The sequence below is a fragment of the Odontomachus brunneus genome, unplaced genomic scaffold (genome assembly GCF_010583005.1).
Source record: "Odontomachus brunneus isolate Ranch 3 - 2012 unplaced genomic scaffold, Obru_v1 Obru_scaffold_099, whole genome shotgun sequence".
In the NCBI taxonomy this organism is placed as follows: domain Eukaryota; kingdom Metazoa; phylum Arthropoda; class Insecta; order Hymenoptera; family Formicidae; genus Odontomachus; species Odontomachus brunneus.
The window spans coordinates 860,788-875,077 of NW_022639549.1; the positions used below are offsets into that span (position 1 = coordinate 860,788).

At 41.9% G+C, this 14,290-nt stretch overlaps 1 protein-coding gene across 8 annotated transcripts in view; it reads left to right on the forward strand.

The window, feature by feature from the left end:
* Positions 1 to 14,290, forward strand: part of LOC116848725 (zinc finger homeobox protein 3) — a 680,554-nt gene that overhangs the window by 341,250 nt on the left and 325,014 nt on the right. For all 8 annotated transcript variants that reach the window (XM_032825123.1, XM_032825133.1, XM_032825132.1 and 5 more), the window contains one exon: positions 9,597 to 9,632. The gene's annotated coding sequence lies outside the window, so the exon portion shown is untranslated. The remainder of the gene's footprint in view (positions 1 to 9,596; positions 9,633 to 14,290) is intronic.

Here is a 14,290-nt window from a genome sequence, read left to right on the forward strand (position 1 = left end):
TATATATATATATATATATATATATATATATATATATACATATATATATGACAATTGCGAATATTTTTTATATCATACATGGAAAAAATATTGTAGGAAAAATAAATTTAAGTATAATATATTTAAGTATAAATATAAAAATTTTTTCTTATAGAGAAGAGAATTTTCTTTTCTTTAAAGGTATTTCTTGACAAATTTATCCCTTGACAAATTTTCTTCAGCGAACACCATCGATTTTTCGTAAAAAAAAGATTGTTAGATTCCTTATTCTCGGTGATCACGCGACAAATTGCGGCGAAGAGGATTAGATATATATATATATATATATATATATATATATATATATATATAAAGAGTATTGTAATATAAATTAATTATTAAAAATTACGTTAAAATTACATTATTTTTCAACGTTTTTTGTAAAGTTGAACTATATTGAAATTGGCCATAGTTTGCAAATTAGATCGTAAGAATGATCTAACCCATTATTATTATTTAGTTATTATTATTTTTTAATTTTTGTTTTTTACCAATAGGTAATCCATAACATACACATACACACACACATACATACACACATCTTTCTACATAAATCCCAAAAATGTTCTATTTATACTTTTTAAATTGTATATTAAATTTTCATCCTCATTTTTTTTCGAAACGCATTTCAACGCATGTGCGTTGAATCTTTATATAACTACGACCAATTGTAATATAAGTTACTACAAAAATAGAGAGTTCCGTTACACTTTTTTTTCGAGGAGGAGACTGAAACTTCGTGCTCACGTGGAAATGATTCGTTCACAAGAATTAATCCTGCGGGGGGCTTTGGAAGGATACTTCGCACAGGCGTGTTAACAGGTCAACCGTAAAGAAAAAAAGCAAAAAGAAGGAAATGAGTAGGAGATAATCGTCGGCCAAGCCGCGAGCCAGTGGTACCGGTGTTCACGTGTAATAGGAGAGACATGTGGAACGCTAATGCCTACAAAGTTAATTACGGTTATAAAGACGACCGCTGCACGAGAGTTCAGCGTAAACAATTACCGCGCGAGCAACATCGAACAGTGAAATACAATTCGTAATAATAGGTTGGATCTCCTACGGAGAGTTTCAGATAATAGCTGCTGATATAATTGATCACATTGACATCGAGGAGACGCTTCTTTGTCGTGTCGCCGTCAAACTTATGTGTTCCTGTTATAAATGGCCTCCGCACGCAGAGAACAGTTTTAGTAATTATCGGAATTTATCGTTATAGTTAAATTTCAGATCTATCTCCTCATAGAGGAAATATTGTAATAATAATTGCAACGAAATTTTTGTAATTTTGGGTCATATAGAATTATAACAGAAATTACTGTATATTTGTTAAAAAGTTTGACTTTTTACTACGCACGTTTGACTTTTTACTACAAAATTATTGTAATTACTTAAATGTTTTTTAGATTCTACACGAAAAAGATATTATAGAAAAAATTATCTTAAAATTGTTTATTTTTCAATTTTTTTTGTGAAGTTAGACTATATTAAAATTGGTCATAGTTTGCAAATTACATTGCAAGAATAATCCAACCCACAAAATTATGATTTTTTAATTTTTGTTTTTTTACCAGTGGGTAGTCCATATATCTCTCTACATTAAACAAAAATTGCCTAAAATTAATTAAAGAAAAAAACAGTTTATATGTTCTACTAGTTACATCTTTTTTTAAAGATTATAGATAATAGGTACTGTTTAGATTACCAAACAATAAAATTATTAAAGAGCCAAACAATCTTATTCGTTGAATAAATGATTGGTTTGTTTGGACTGTGCTTCAGTAGAAAAATTTGTTTGAATTTATTAAAATTTATTAAATCCAAAAAAAGCTCTTTCTGTGCCTTTAAGCTTGAGTGGAATATTCTCTTACTTCTTTCTCAAACAGAAACTGATAAAGAATCTTGTTGGAAATATTTGATTACTCATGATTATGCCTCTAGTTTATTATCGCGCTGTGTGCACACGATACACGATTACGGCAAATTTTCAGAACGAGAAATGATCGAAGATAAAGAAATTACTCGTGCCAATTACGTCCTCGATATTCAACGTGGCGAATATATCGATGTGAATATCTTGCGGACTTGATATGATTCTTGATATGATTCTTGATATGATTCTTGATATGATTCTTGATATGATTCTTCGCAAATATCCCAATGCAAATTATTTACACAATCACTCTTAGCTTAGTCATAAAATGTCATGAACATCACTTGATTTCCTGCCGTTCATTTAATGTCCCGCAAATTTTGTCCGCGATCTGCCAAGCGAACAGAACATTTCCACGAACATCGGGGAGACCAAAGTGTCGTTTTGTAAGTGGAATAGTGTCACTTTTACGTGATGTACAATAATTGGATTTTATCGGAACGCAGGCATATTATTAGAAGACACGGGGATATCGGTGCAACATCCGCGCGGTGCTGACAAAGGAATGAGCGGCGTAAAGGGTAAACACACGTGTTGTTCGTTTCCGGGGCCCACAGATACGTCCTGGTATTAGATGGGCACCGTGAAAGCACGCTGGTTTATCGTGGCGGGCTCAATTATTGTGGCGTCGCAACAAAATTACGGTTCTGTCTAAATAACTGATAAAGAAAAGCCTCGTGTTAGCCGCGCCAGGACATCTGTGTTTGCCCTGCCACGTCTGCGTGTCGATCGGAGACCCGCGCTCATGAGGCCCCGAGGGTGCCATTATCGATTGTTTGCCGGGCCCTTACTTTTTGATAAGGTTAATCTGGGACGCCTGCGACTTTCGGCGGGATGATGCCGCGACGACGTGTGTGTTGCCGCCGTTTGTTTCGCGCACACAGAAATTTCAATCGCGGAAAGACCGCGAGGCGGCGGTTTAAATAGCGTGTCTTCTGAAAATGGCGAAATAGGCAAGAAACGACGTACCGTGCCTCGCGTGTAACCTATTCTCGTGTTTGTCTATTCGGAAATTCGTTCTTCATACTTGGGCCGTGAAAAAAACTACATAAAGGCGACGTCGCGGAAAATAATTGAAAACTTAAATAGCCGCGCGCTCTCGGATGTAGCGCGCGCATAAATTAGAGTCGCTGCCGGAGTTCCCGCCACCCCGACGCGGAGTGTGATATATATCGAAACGTTAACTCCTACGTTGCCAATGTTAATAGTGGTAGTTAGTCCGTTACTGCCAACGCGAAGTCATTCTAACTCCTTTTGTTGTTTATTTTCACTTGTAACTTGCTTTAACACGCATAAATTTTCCCGAGGATTTCTCAGATACAAGATTTTGATTAAAATGATAAAATTTGTCCCAAAATTGGTTATCCCGCTGCGATATCAGCAAATCCTATTCTCGTATTCTAAACATGAGTTCTCTGCTTAAAGTAGAAATACTAAAGGATTCGCATTTTTTTTTTAGTTAGTATAGTCAATATACTCTTTTATGATATTAAACAGAATTCCATTTATACATTAATTGCGCAGAGAGAATATTGTAAGTGTTAAATTTCTTTTTATGATATATTTTGTACAGCTTTTTGAAAGTTGTAGTTTTAATATAAATTGCTATAAAAATAGTAGATTTGACGATTGTCAAATAAATATATAGCAATCCTGTCATAATTTTGGATGGTTTAAGATTACAAAAAATTTATAGTAATTTTTATTGTAATATTTTCTCCATATATTTTATTCAGTAGAAAAATAAATAGACACTTCTGTTTCTATTTCCAAAACGCCAGTTAAAAGATTTAAAAATATTTACTGAATAATGAAATTATTCGAAAGGTCAATATATTCGTTGTTGTGTTTGTCCAATTCTGATGTAAAATAAGAACCAAGAAGAAAAAAATATTGGAAAATCTTATGATTTCTTATTTAGACTATATTGCTTTTAGACGCTTGCACGCTATAAGCGTCATTCTACCTTTCTTCTCCCTATAAGGGATAAAGATAGAATGACGCTTACATCGCGTGAGCGTCCAAAGGGAACGCAGCCTCAGAAAATCGTGTTTAATCAGGACATTATATTTCTAACCGGAATTTATAATTATTTTGAGAGATCATATTGGGTCCCAATTAGATTCCAAGAAATGTTCCGCGCGAGAACTTCTTTAATTTTTTTTTGGACAGAAAAGAAGAGAGTAAAATAATATCAATTATAAACATTATACGATTAATTTACTTAAAGTGTAAAGGTCGAAATAATTAACATTGTGTGTGTGTGTGTAGCACTCTATGATTAATCTCATCGTGAATAATTTCTCTCGACTTTGAGAAACGACTCATTCTAAAATATTCCCACGTGCGTTAAAAACGTCAGCGTGATGTCCCCGAGCTTCGCGTAACGCGTAAGCTCGAATTTGTCGCTGCTTCGTTCTTTACTTAGAAGGTAAACTTCAACGTTCCGCGAAAGCGAACGAGCCTCATTGTCGCGTCGTGCCTCCTCATCAGTGCGAATTCGAGACGTCACGGCTCGCGAGTCCCAGACTGCGGTCCCACTGGCGCGGAAGCTCCTCGCACCCTCGCCGCCACGCCGCGTCGGCAGGAACGGAAAAACAAAGGGGAGAGATCAAAAATTCGCCTATCGGCGAAGTCGTCGACCGAATCCACCGGAGGAAAAAGATCTCGTAGCATGCTTTGGTCGTCGAGCGGTTTGTCGGCGGTCGAACGACAAGCGTTCCCCAAACACAGAGGGACAAGGCCAACCCCCGGGGGTGGCAGGCAACAAGTGACCACAGGGCAGACATACACGAACAACAGCCATGAGCGCTTTTACTCTCCCCTTTCCTTTCCCTTCCCGGCCGTCTCTCTCGCTCCTTCTCTCTTGCTCCTCTCCCTGTCTCTCTCGCGCGCGCTCTCACCTTCGTGGTTGTCGACCAGCCGGTCGTTCGTCGACGGCAATCGATATATCGACCGTCCACGGAAAGCCGACGTTATGTCGAGCACACGTGAGAGTGGAACGTACGTAACGCGCGTACGTGTGTAGGCGTGTGGGTGCGTACGGGTTCGCGAGGAGGGGGGAGCCGAAGGGCGAAAACGGATGCGGTACCTTACGTGGGTTGTGGTAGGCCACGGACGTCCGTTCATCCGTCTTTCGTGCCCTTCGAAGGTCCGCCATCGATAGCACGAGCTTCTTTCTATCCTCAAGAGCGAGCTACGACTGTGCGCGTCGATAGTGAAATATCGCGCTGCGCGTCACGTCCACTCGGTTGCGTCGGGCTCTAGGTTGATTGAGATTCCCTGTATGTGCACTCATTTGACAGTTTACCTTGATGTGCTGCGACATTGATGGATCCTTTACTGAAATTTTCCGGGGAATTTTTCTGAGTCATTAGTGTTCAACGATAAAGAGGCATGCTTACAATTGGAATGATTGCGCGCGCGCTTGAAGGTTGTTTACTCGAGCGATAAGAAATTAAAAGTTTTAACATTACGATTACTTAGGCGCTCACGAAACACGGCATTCCTGTGATCCTTGTCAGTGATCCATTCGATATGTTCTGGGCACCTCTTAAATCCGACGGTAAACAAGATAAATTCCCAACGGCCTAATTCCATGAAGAAACAACGCAGGAATCTCACGCGAGATCCCCTCAGATCTAGCCTAATGAGAGATCCACGTTGCGTAAATTTTGGTTACCGACCAAACAAAGGTATACTAAGTCAAGATAAGATGAGAAAAGACGGACGAGCAACGCGAGGGAGAGAAAGACTGAGGGACAGGGGAGAAGGCCGGCAGGGAGGCGCGGAGGCGGTGAAAGGGTCGAAAAACCGGAAGTTCGTTAGCCGCGCGGACGCGGACGAGACGCGCCGTGGCCGCTGGCTAAAGGAAAACGCCGCCCCCGCAACGGTATTTCTTTCGGGTTTTACGCGGCGCACGGCGTCTCTCGACGTGGCAATGTTTTAGCGTATTGATCCGTTGAGGGGTTTAGTCGAGTCGGTGGTAAGAGAGAACTAGCAGCCAGAGGACGGAGAGGGCAGGCACGGGGGAGAGATGGTTGCCGCCGCGTGATGGTGGAGGAACGGTCAGCCGGAGGTGGCGGCGGGGGTAAAAACTGGACGGCGGCACTTACTCGCTCATAATCACCCCCCGAGCCACTCCAGCTACCCTCGACACCACCCCGGCGTTAGTGTGCCCCACTGCATTCCCACCAATACACGTAACGGGATTTCCGCGTGTACGTTTGCTTCTGCAGTACGTATGTGTGTGTGTGTGTGTCTGTATTCGTGGATGTAAACACCAGCAGGGCGACGGACACTCAGCCGCCCGACGTACGTGCGACGATTAGAAGCAGTGTGTGAGCATTAGCTGCGAATAGTTACGTGTATTCGGCGGTCGGTCGCCAAGTTTATCGGTCGATCCCGGAATAAGTTGGGCGAGTTGGTATTTTTGTAGAGCCGAGAGGAGATTGGAAAACCGCGTGATTTAAGGATACAGCGCGAAATAGCGCGCGGCGCTTGATCACGACAGGAGGACGATCTGTCTCTCTTTCTTTCTGGTAAACGTGTCAACGTTTAATTTAGTTTTCGTAATTCGGGATTTCCCCGACGTGTGAAGTATCGCGCCGCCTCGGCTCGGACTTTGGGGTTCATTGGTTTCCGGTATGTATCCTCATCTAAGAATGTACATTGTCGTGTTTCCGATAAAAATTCTTATTGACTTTCTTTAACTTTCTTAGACCCACGTGATGCCTGCCTGGGCAGCGATATCCAGATAGACTTTCATGTTTATCAAGAGACAATCAATGACGTGAGCTCTGAAAAATTTTTTACTCATATTTATGAGGCACATATACTGTATTAAATTTACCTCGTACGATAATGTAATGCACGTTTTTTGTTATATCGATAGTAACAAATTTACTGAAAGTCATACTCAGATCTTCATATTACATTTTACACATGTTTTAAACACATTTTGATCTTTTTTTTTTGCATTTTTTATATTTCTATTTTGTCACACATTCTATGCAATAGATACTAGTAAAAAGTATATTATATATATTTATTATTATCTACAAAATTAATAATATCTATGTATATAAGGACTATATGAAGCATTCATAAAGGACACAACCTTTGCAAATTGACTTGTAAAGTAGCTGCTCATTTTACGCATATCTGTCTGGGGTACTTTCAATATCTGACGAATTGAAACACAACGATCTAAACGTACGAATGTTAAGAGCACAGTCACATAACATTCGTCACAGTAACATTCGTTTTATGTTCCTGATAAAAATAAAGAATGGAACTGTCGAAGTGAAGAAAGAAAAAAAATTACAGACCCTAAGTAAAAGGGGGAATACAGTTTTTATCTTAATAGCCTGATAGCTTTCCACTCTATTTTTTTTCTTTTTCTTGTAGTAAAATTTAATGCAAGAGACCCTTCATAATGATGGGATATAACAGTGATAGCGAGCGAGGGATCATAATTAACCCCTCGAATCAACCCAACCCCATTATCATCCCCTCCCTCGATAATATCGCCTGCTCGATAAACTTGGAGGGAGCTCTCGCGCACCGGGTTGCACCTCGTGACTGAAACTGTACACAAATGTAATTGTCACGATGTGTAACACATTCCTAGTCCGTCCGTGCGCGCCTTCTTCCGTCGAGGAGAGACCTCGTATCACTCTCGCCCCCCGACAACCGACTTTCGCGCAGACGATCTTACACGCGATCTCCGAATCGCGCGCTTCGATCTCGTCCCGGAATTACATCGGCATTGCGGGCCGCGCTCGAATTTCTGGCCTCGCCGGCGAACGCGAAATGGCGAACGTTTCCTCGGGGCGAAGAGCAAACATCGGCCGAGCATCGCTCCGCGTCGACGTGCATATCTATTACTTAAAGAAAGGTAGCAATTCTCGGAAGAAGTTACGAGTTCACGGCTTCGTCGACGTCGACGCGGCGATGGCGACACGAATCGATAGAGGCCGCGCGTCCGGCGAAACGCGGGGCCCTATTGCAGCCGACCGGCCGTGCAAGGGAGAAAGAGTGAAAGAGAAAGGGAGAAAGAGACAGCCACCCTCGTTACGTATGCACACCCTTAAATAATTGCGGCTCGTTCGCGCAAATTATCCCGGGGTTTCCGCGTCGACCAAAGTAAAATATAATAACACGGCTGGCACGTCGCGCGCGTGCGTGCACGTAATACGAGTGTCTTTCTCGCCTCGTCTGGGCGATTTGCTCGCGCGCGCGTACGTAGAGAATCGTTCGTGTGTGGCTGCATGTGTGTCTGCATGTGTGTCTGTGCGTGCGTGTGCGCGCCCGCCGATCGCTTCTACGTAAGTAAGCAAGCAAGCAAGTAAGTAAGTGCGCCTTAGTGTCCGGACACTTACGCGGAACACAAAGTGTGAACGTGCGTTTAAGTGCCCAAGCTATCGTAAAATTCCCAAGGGTGGTAACAAGCAGCCGCGTCGCGATGACCCGCGTTCTCACGTTTCGCGTTCGACTCGCCTTTCGGACTCGACTCGACTCGACTCGACGAAGAGGAATCGCGCCGGCGAAGGGGGTTGACTCGCAGCCAAAGCCGGCTTCACCCTGTGTGTGTTGTATGCGCGCCAGTGTTGAGCATTGATTGATTAAAACTTTCTTTGACTAAAAAAAGGTCGGAGAGTCAGCAGTCAAAATAAATCAAAATTGTCTGATATAAACTCACAAACAATTTCATCGATTGATGCAATGAATTATTGATCAGTGCATAATCAAGATCAAAGTCTGTTTTCATTGATCAAAGAATTTGTTACATCGAAGAAAATTTTAATTAATTAATGCTCAACACTGACACATACAACACACATACGTACAAAGAAAGAAGGAGAGAGAGAGAGAGAGAGAGAGGGAGAGAGAGAGAGAGAGAGAAATATATACAGAGATACAGATATACTAATTGCGTGATAATGCCACTGTATTGGGATATATGTTGTGAAAAATTTAATATGAAAATCTGAATGCAACTTTCAGAGTAAATTTGTTACTACATTAATATAACACAAAATTAACATTACTGTACGATGTAGATTGAATGTGATTAATTTAATACAGTATATTTTATGAATGTAAATAAAAAGGATTGTGGAGTTTCTATCAATCAATTGTTTCACGTTGTGATAATCATGAAAGTCTATATGGTTATTATAAAAGTAATATTATAGAAGATAACCATTAGAAGAGGAAAATAAACATAATTGAATATCTTCACTTTGCCTCATTCTACAGCGATAGCCGCACATAGCCTGTAAAGCGTGCGCAGAGTCAATACATTGCGAGTCAAGAATCTCGTTCTGAAGATTTTGTATCGTTATGGTCTCTCTCTCTCTCTCTCTCTCTCTCCCTCCCTCCCCTTCTTCTCTCTCTTCTCTCTCTCTCTCTCTCTCTCTCTCTCTCTTTCTCATTCTCTTTCTCGTATATCATCTAATTCTCTGTGTGTTGCGCGTAGGTGGCGAACACCACGCGAAATCGTATCACGTTAAATTGTTTTCATTCCTTGCGTTCATCATTTCCCGGGGTGCCCCGTTGCGCATCCCACTTTTTCAAGACGAAACAATTCATGCGAACGGTGTCTGTTTGTTTGTTTCAGAAAGAGCTTCCAGTTCTATGCTGGCGTACTTCCTTGGTAAGTCGATCAATTGTCTCTTGGCGTGTTGCGTAAAACGGCAGCGTGCAGTTTTGCATATTCTATTTCAGTGTCAACAATATCGCCGCGAAACAAACAAAGGATACTCTCTCACGTTTGACTTCGCGATTAAATCAGCAGGTCTATCCGCAATTATTTTTTTTTTTTACATATGTGCTACTCATCGTCGCGCAAATATAATACTTCATACGCTACACAGGAAGAAAATGCTGTTGAATCAATAAAATGGCTCAACAGCGCTTGTAATTTGAATAACTTTTTGATTTAACAGCAATGTCGTTGAACTAATATTTAAACAGGGTTGTGAGTAGTTAATTAACATTTTAATGTAATTAATGCTTAATTCATAAAATTAAATTGCAAATAAAGATATTATTTCTCAATTGAAAATATTCAGTCGAGATTTAAAGTATTCAATTCTCAGTTAAAATATTTAATTTAGAATTAAATCTTCAATTTTTATTTGAGAATTGACAGTTTAATTCTGAATTGATAAAATTTAATTAAAGATTGGAAAAATCTTATTTTTAAATTAAATATTTTTAATTGAAAATTCAATTTTCAATTCTTAATTAAATATTTTCTATTATAATTCTAATTATTGACTACAACAATCAAGAATTAAGATATTAATTTCCGACTATAAAATTGTTAATTAATAATTTTACAATTTTGTACTCCAAAATAAGCCACAATATATGATGTATTTGTTTTAATAACTCCAGATTAGTTACAATTACATTATTATTGTATCAAGGAGATTTATTCCGCTTAAGATACTGTTGACTAATTTTATTGATTTAACGGCACATTTTTTCCATGTAGTTGTTTATCGCGCATCGACACTTCTTCAGGAATACTGAAATATATGTATACGTCTATAGATACGTTTCCTCTTCATAATCCAGACATTGTAGAGAAATATGCAACAAACAGCACTGCGAATTCACCACCAAATGCCAAAACAAGAAAAAAAGAAATGTCGTCATGATTGACATAATTGATATGTCGTATTTTCTTTTATGTCACTCTAAAATTAAATCCTTCGAATTGTAATAAATACGTCCCCGAAGGGACTGACGATCACGACATCGCCGTGACAGAATAAGCGCATTGCGTAACGAGTAAGAAGCAAAGTTCGCGGAGCATTCTCGGAGGAAACGTCGCCGATCAACTATTTTATTTATGTACCAGCGTACGTTTCGATTCGTTACCGTTCTCAAGGAGAGCGGCTGCTCGCGTGCATTGTCCGCGACGGGGGCCGTGCCGATTTCCCGGCTCGAAATCTTTCCCCGACCGGATCGCGGAAAGGAGAACGATCCCGTGCGCGGTTGGCGCGATGTAAACGCAGGCGTGTAACACACCCGAGGTGGTCGTTGCGACGCGCGCGATTACTTACTCTCCGCCGGCGAATTAACGACGAATCACCGATGGGAAAACCGGTTGCCGGTCGAACGAACGGCACGCAGCCTAACGACTTCTCTCCTCGGCTTCAACGGGCATTCCAACGGCACGAGTTCGCCCCGCGACGCGAATTAATGGAAACACGCCGCGGCATGCCGTATGCGCTGATAAAGCGGAACGTACGTCTCCTCTCCTCTCCTATCTCTCTAGATCCCTCTCTATCCGCGGTGTGTACCGTCGCGTTCGGTATTAAGCGATTCCCGCCGAGGAGAGAGACCCTCCTCTTCCTCCTCCCTCGACACGGGACGGGGAAAAAAAGAAAAGGAAAAAAAGACCACGGCGAAGCAGGAAGTGGAGAAAATAAGAGATCTATGAACGATACAGTCGAAATTAATCCGCCATTTAAATCACAATTGCTACAGTTGGGGCCCGTGTGTGTGTGCGTGCGCGCGCACCTGTGCGTGTTCGTACGTGTAGGTAATATAATTACTGCATAACGGGACGGTTTAATCCCCGCCGATAAATGAATAAACTAATGATTTATGTTAACGGGGCCGGGTATATCGTCGTATCCCGTGTGCATTTTTCTTCTCTTTTCCTCTCTCTTTAGCTGCTTCTCCAAATAGCTAACACACAGCAGAAAAGACGGCCGCGCGTAAATTGCACGAACACGCTAAGAGAGTGACGACGAGCCGATGACACTTAACGGGATTACGTGTGAGGAGGTACTGAACAGCCGGCCGATCGGGAGAATTACCGTCGAGAACGCAGCGCCGTTTTTGATTCCTCACGCGCGCACACGCCCCGCGACGTGTGTATAAATATTGAAATATTCACGCCTCTCTCTCTCACGGATATCTTAATTAGTGCGATAAGCGCGGCGCGTGTTGTCAATCTCGCCGATCAGCGGCGCGCGGCAATTCCGGCCGAATTAATTGCTACAGCCTCGCGCTGAAAGGAAACATATGTTTCCCCGCGCGTTATTAATATATGCGTGCTCCGCGCGCGGGTCGCGATACGCGGTCCGGTTCTCCCGCGGCTGGGGAAAAACTCCCAGGTAGAACGGCGTTCGGAAATGAATCGATTCCGCGGGAATCAAGTGTCCCGGCGAATTAATAGAAACTCGGTCGAGAGCGGTCATTACGCGCGGCGCGACGCGATAGATGGGCAACGTCGTCCTTTCCTGCTGCCTACCTGGCTGCTTGCCTACCTGGCTGCCTGGCTGCCTGCCTGCCTGTATCGCCGTGCCTTCCGCGATGTGTTCCGCAGCGCGTTTGAAAATTAAGCGATTCTGCATTCACGCATGAGCGCGATCGCGGAGAGTTCGAATCGCGCACGCAGCAAGACGAAGCGGCGAAGGAGCGCGTATAATCGATCGTAACTGTCTCTACGCCGCTAAATATTCCTTCCTGAATCGGACAACCTTTCAGCGTCCATAAATACTCGGCGTAAGAGCCGCATTCGCTCATTAATGAAGTAACTGACGCTTTCCCGCGTAATACATTACCCCGTTACATCGGTAACTCGAGATTGGAATGATCGATGTCATTCTCCGCCTGAGAAATAGGAGAAAAGACAGACACACAGAGAGGGAGGGAGAAAGAGATGACATGTGCATTCGGAGAGACTCTTCAGCGGAAACTTGGAGATGGCGCAGCCTATAAAAGGATAAGAAATTTTTAAGGCGCGACAATACAGAAATGTTTGCCAAGATTCCACTTATCATCAGCCACGTCGACGGATAATTGCGCGCGCGACACGCGGAAGCTCGAATATTGGCGGATCCCGGATTTATTCGCGCGTGTGAGCAGGTCTTCTTTAGAGATGTGAGACTTATAAAATTATGTATCACGATGCGATCTTTTTTAATATCGCATCACAATTTTATATTACAAATATGATTTTAAATCGCGCGCCATTTTGTATCGATAACGCGATTTTTAATCATAAGGGAATCTGGGAAAAAAGAATATTCTCTTGGAGAATATCTTTATTGTTGTCATTTTAAAAGTAAGATTATTGTTAAAATAAGATTATATTAAAGCGTTAATTAAAGATTGTCTTCAATCAAAGACAAATATAGTTAAATTAATACAATAATTTTCTCATATAAACCAACAATATTCTTGCTTACACGCAAAAAAAATTTCAGTTGGTGCATCCAAATAGGAACTAATTGAAAATTAGATGATCCGAAGCGATATCTCTGTTATAAAAACTAATATTTCTGTTGCCGCAACTGAAAATATTCGTCTAAACATTCAACGATATTAGAACTCGGTTGACAACTGAGAATAATTTACTATACAGAAGCCTCATAAAGGAATTCTGTTCCTACAGCCGAATTTTCGTCTGATTTCTGAGTAACCGAAAATTCGGTTGCACCAACAGAATTGTTTTTTCCATGTATACATATATAAGAAAATGATTGTGTTAATTTGATTATATTTGTCTTGATTGAAAACCAATAATATATAACCAAGAACATTAATATTGTGATATTCTATGAGAAAATAATTGTGTTAATTTGATTATATTCATCTTGACTAAAGACTAATTTATCTTCGTTCAACGCTATATAATTTCATTTTAACACTAGTCTCATTGTTAAAATGTCAACGATAAAGATATTCTTCGAACAAGAATATCCTTTTTTTCTGTGTACTTAACTAAAATGACGAATGATTTCGAATTGCCGGCGCGATTTTGCGATAGAGATCCAATTGCGTATCGCACTGCGATTCAAGGAAAGAAAATCAGTGTTTGCGATATGTATCGCGAAATCGCATATCTCCCCTCAGGCAAGAGTCTCGTTCTCTCGCTCGTTTGACGCGCAGCTTTAAGGACGTTTGCGCGCGCGCCTGCGTCGGATTTTCGATTTCGGCGACAAAAACGAACCGCGTCGCCGTGCTAAAGTGATGAGGGTTAATTGGATTTAGCTTATCGGAGGGATCCGGGCCGAGGGCTTATTTACAGCCGATATCTCGCGCGGGGCCGCTCGCGCGCGCAGTATGTTCGCGACAATGTAGCAAATTAGGTTGCTGCGCCTCGCCTTTTATAACCCGGACGACCCCAGCGGGCATTCCGACGTGTTGGCGCGCGAGTTCGCCTCGCAACGCGGAATTAATGGAAACAAGCCGCGCGGCATGCCGTACGCGCGGTACTGACAAACCGGAACGCCCGCCATTCCGCGCGACTTCGCGCGCGCCCGTCCTCCGCCGGTCGTCCTTCCC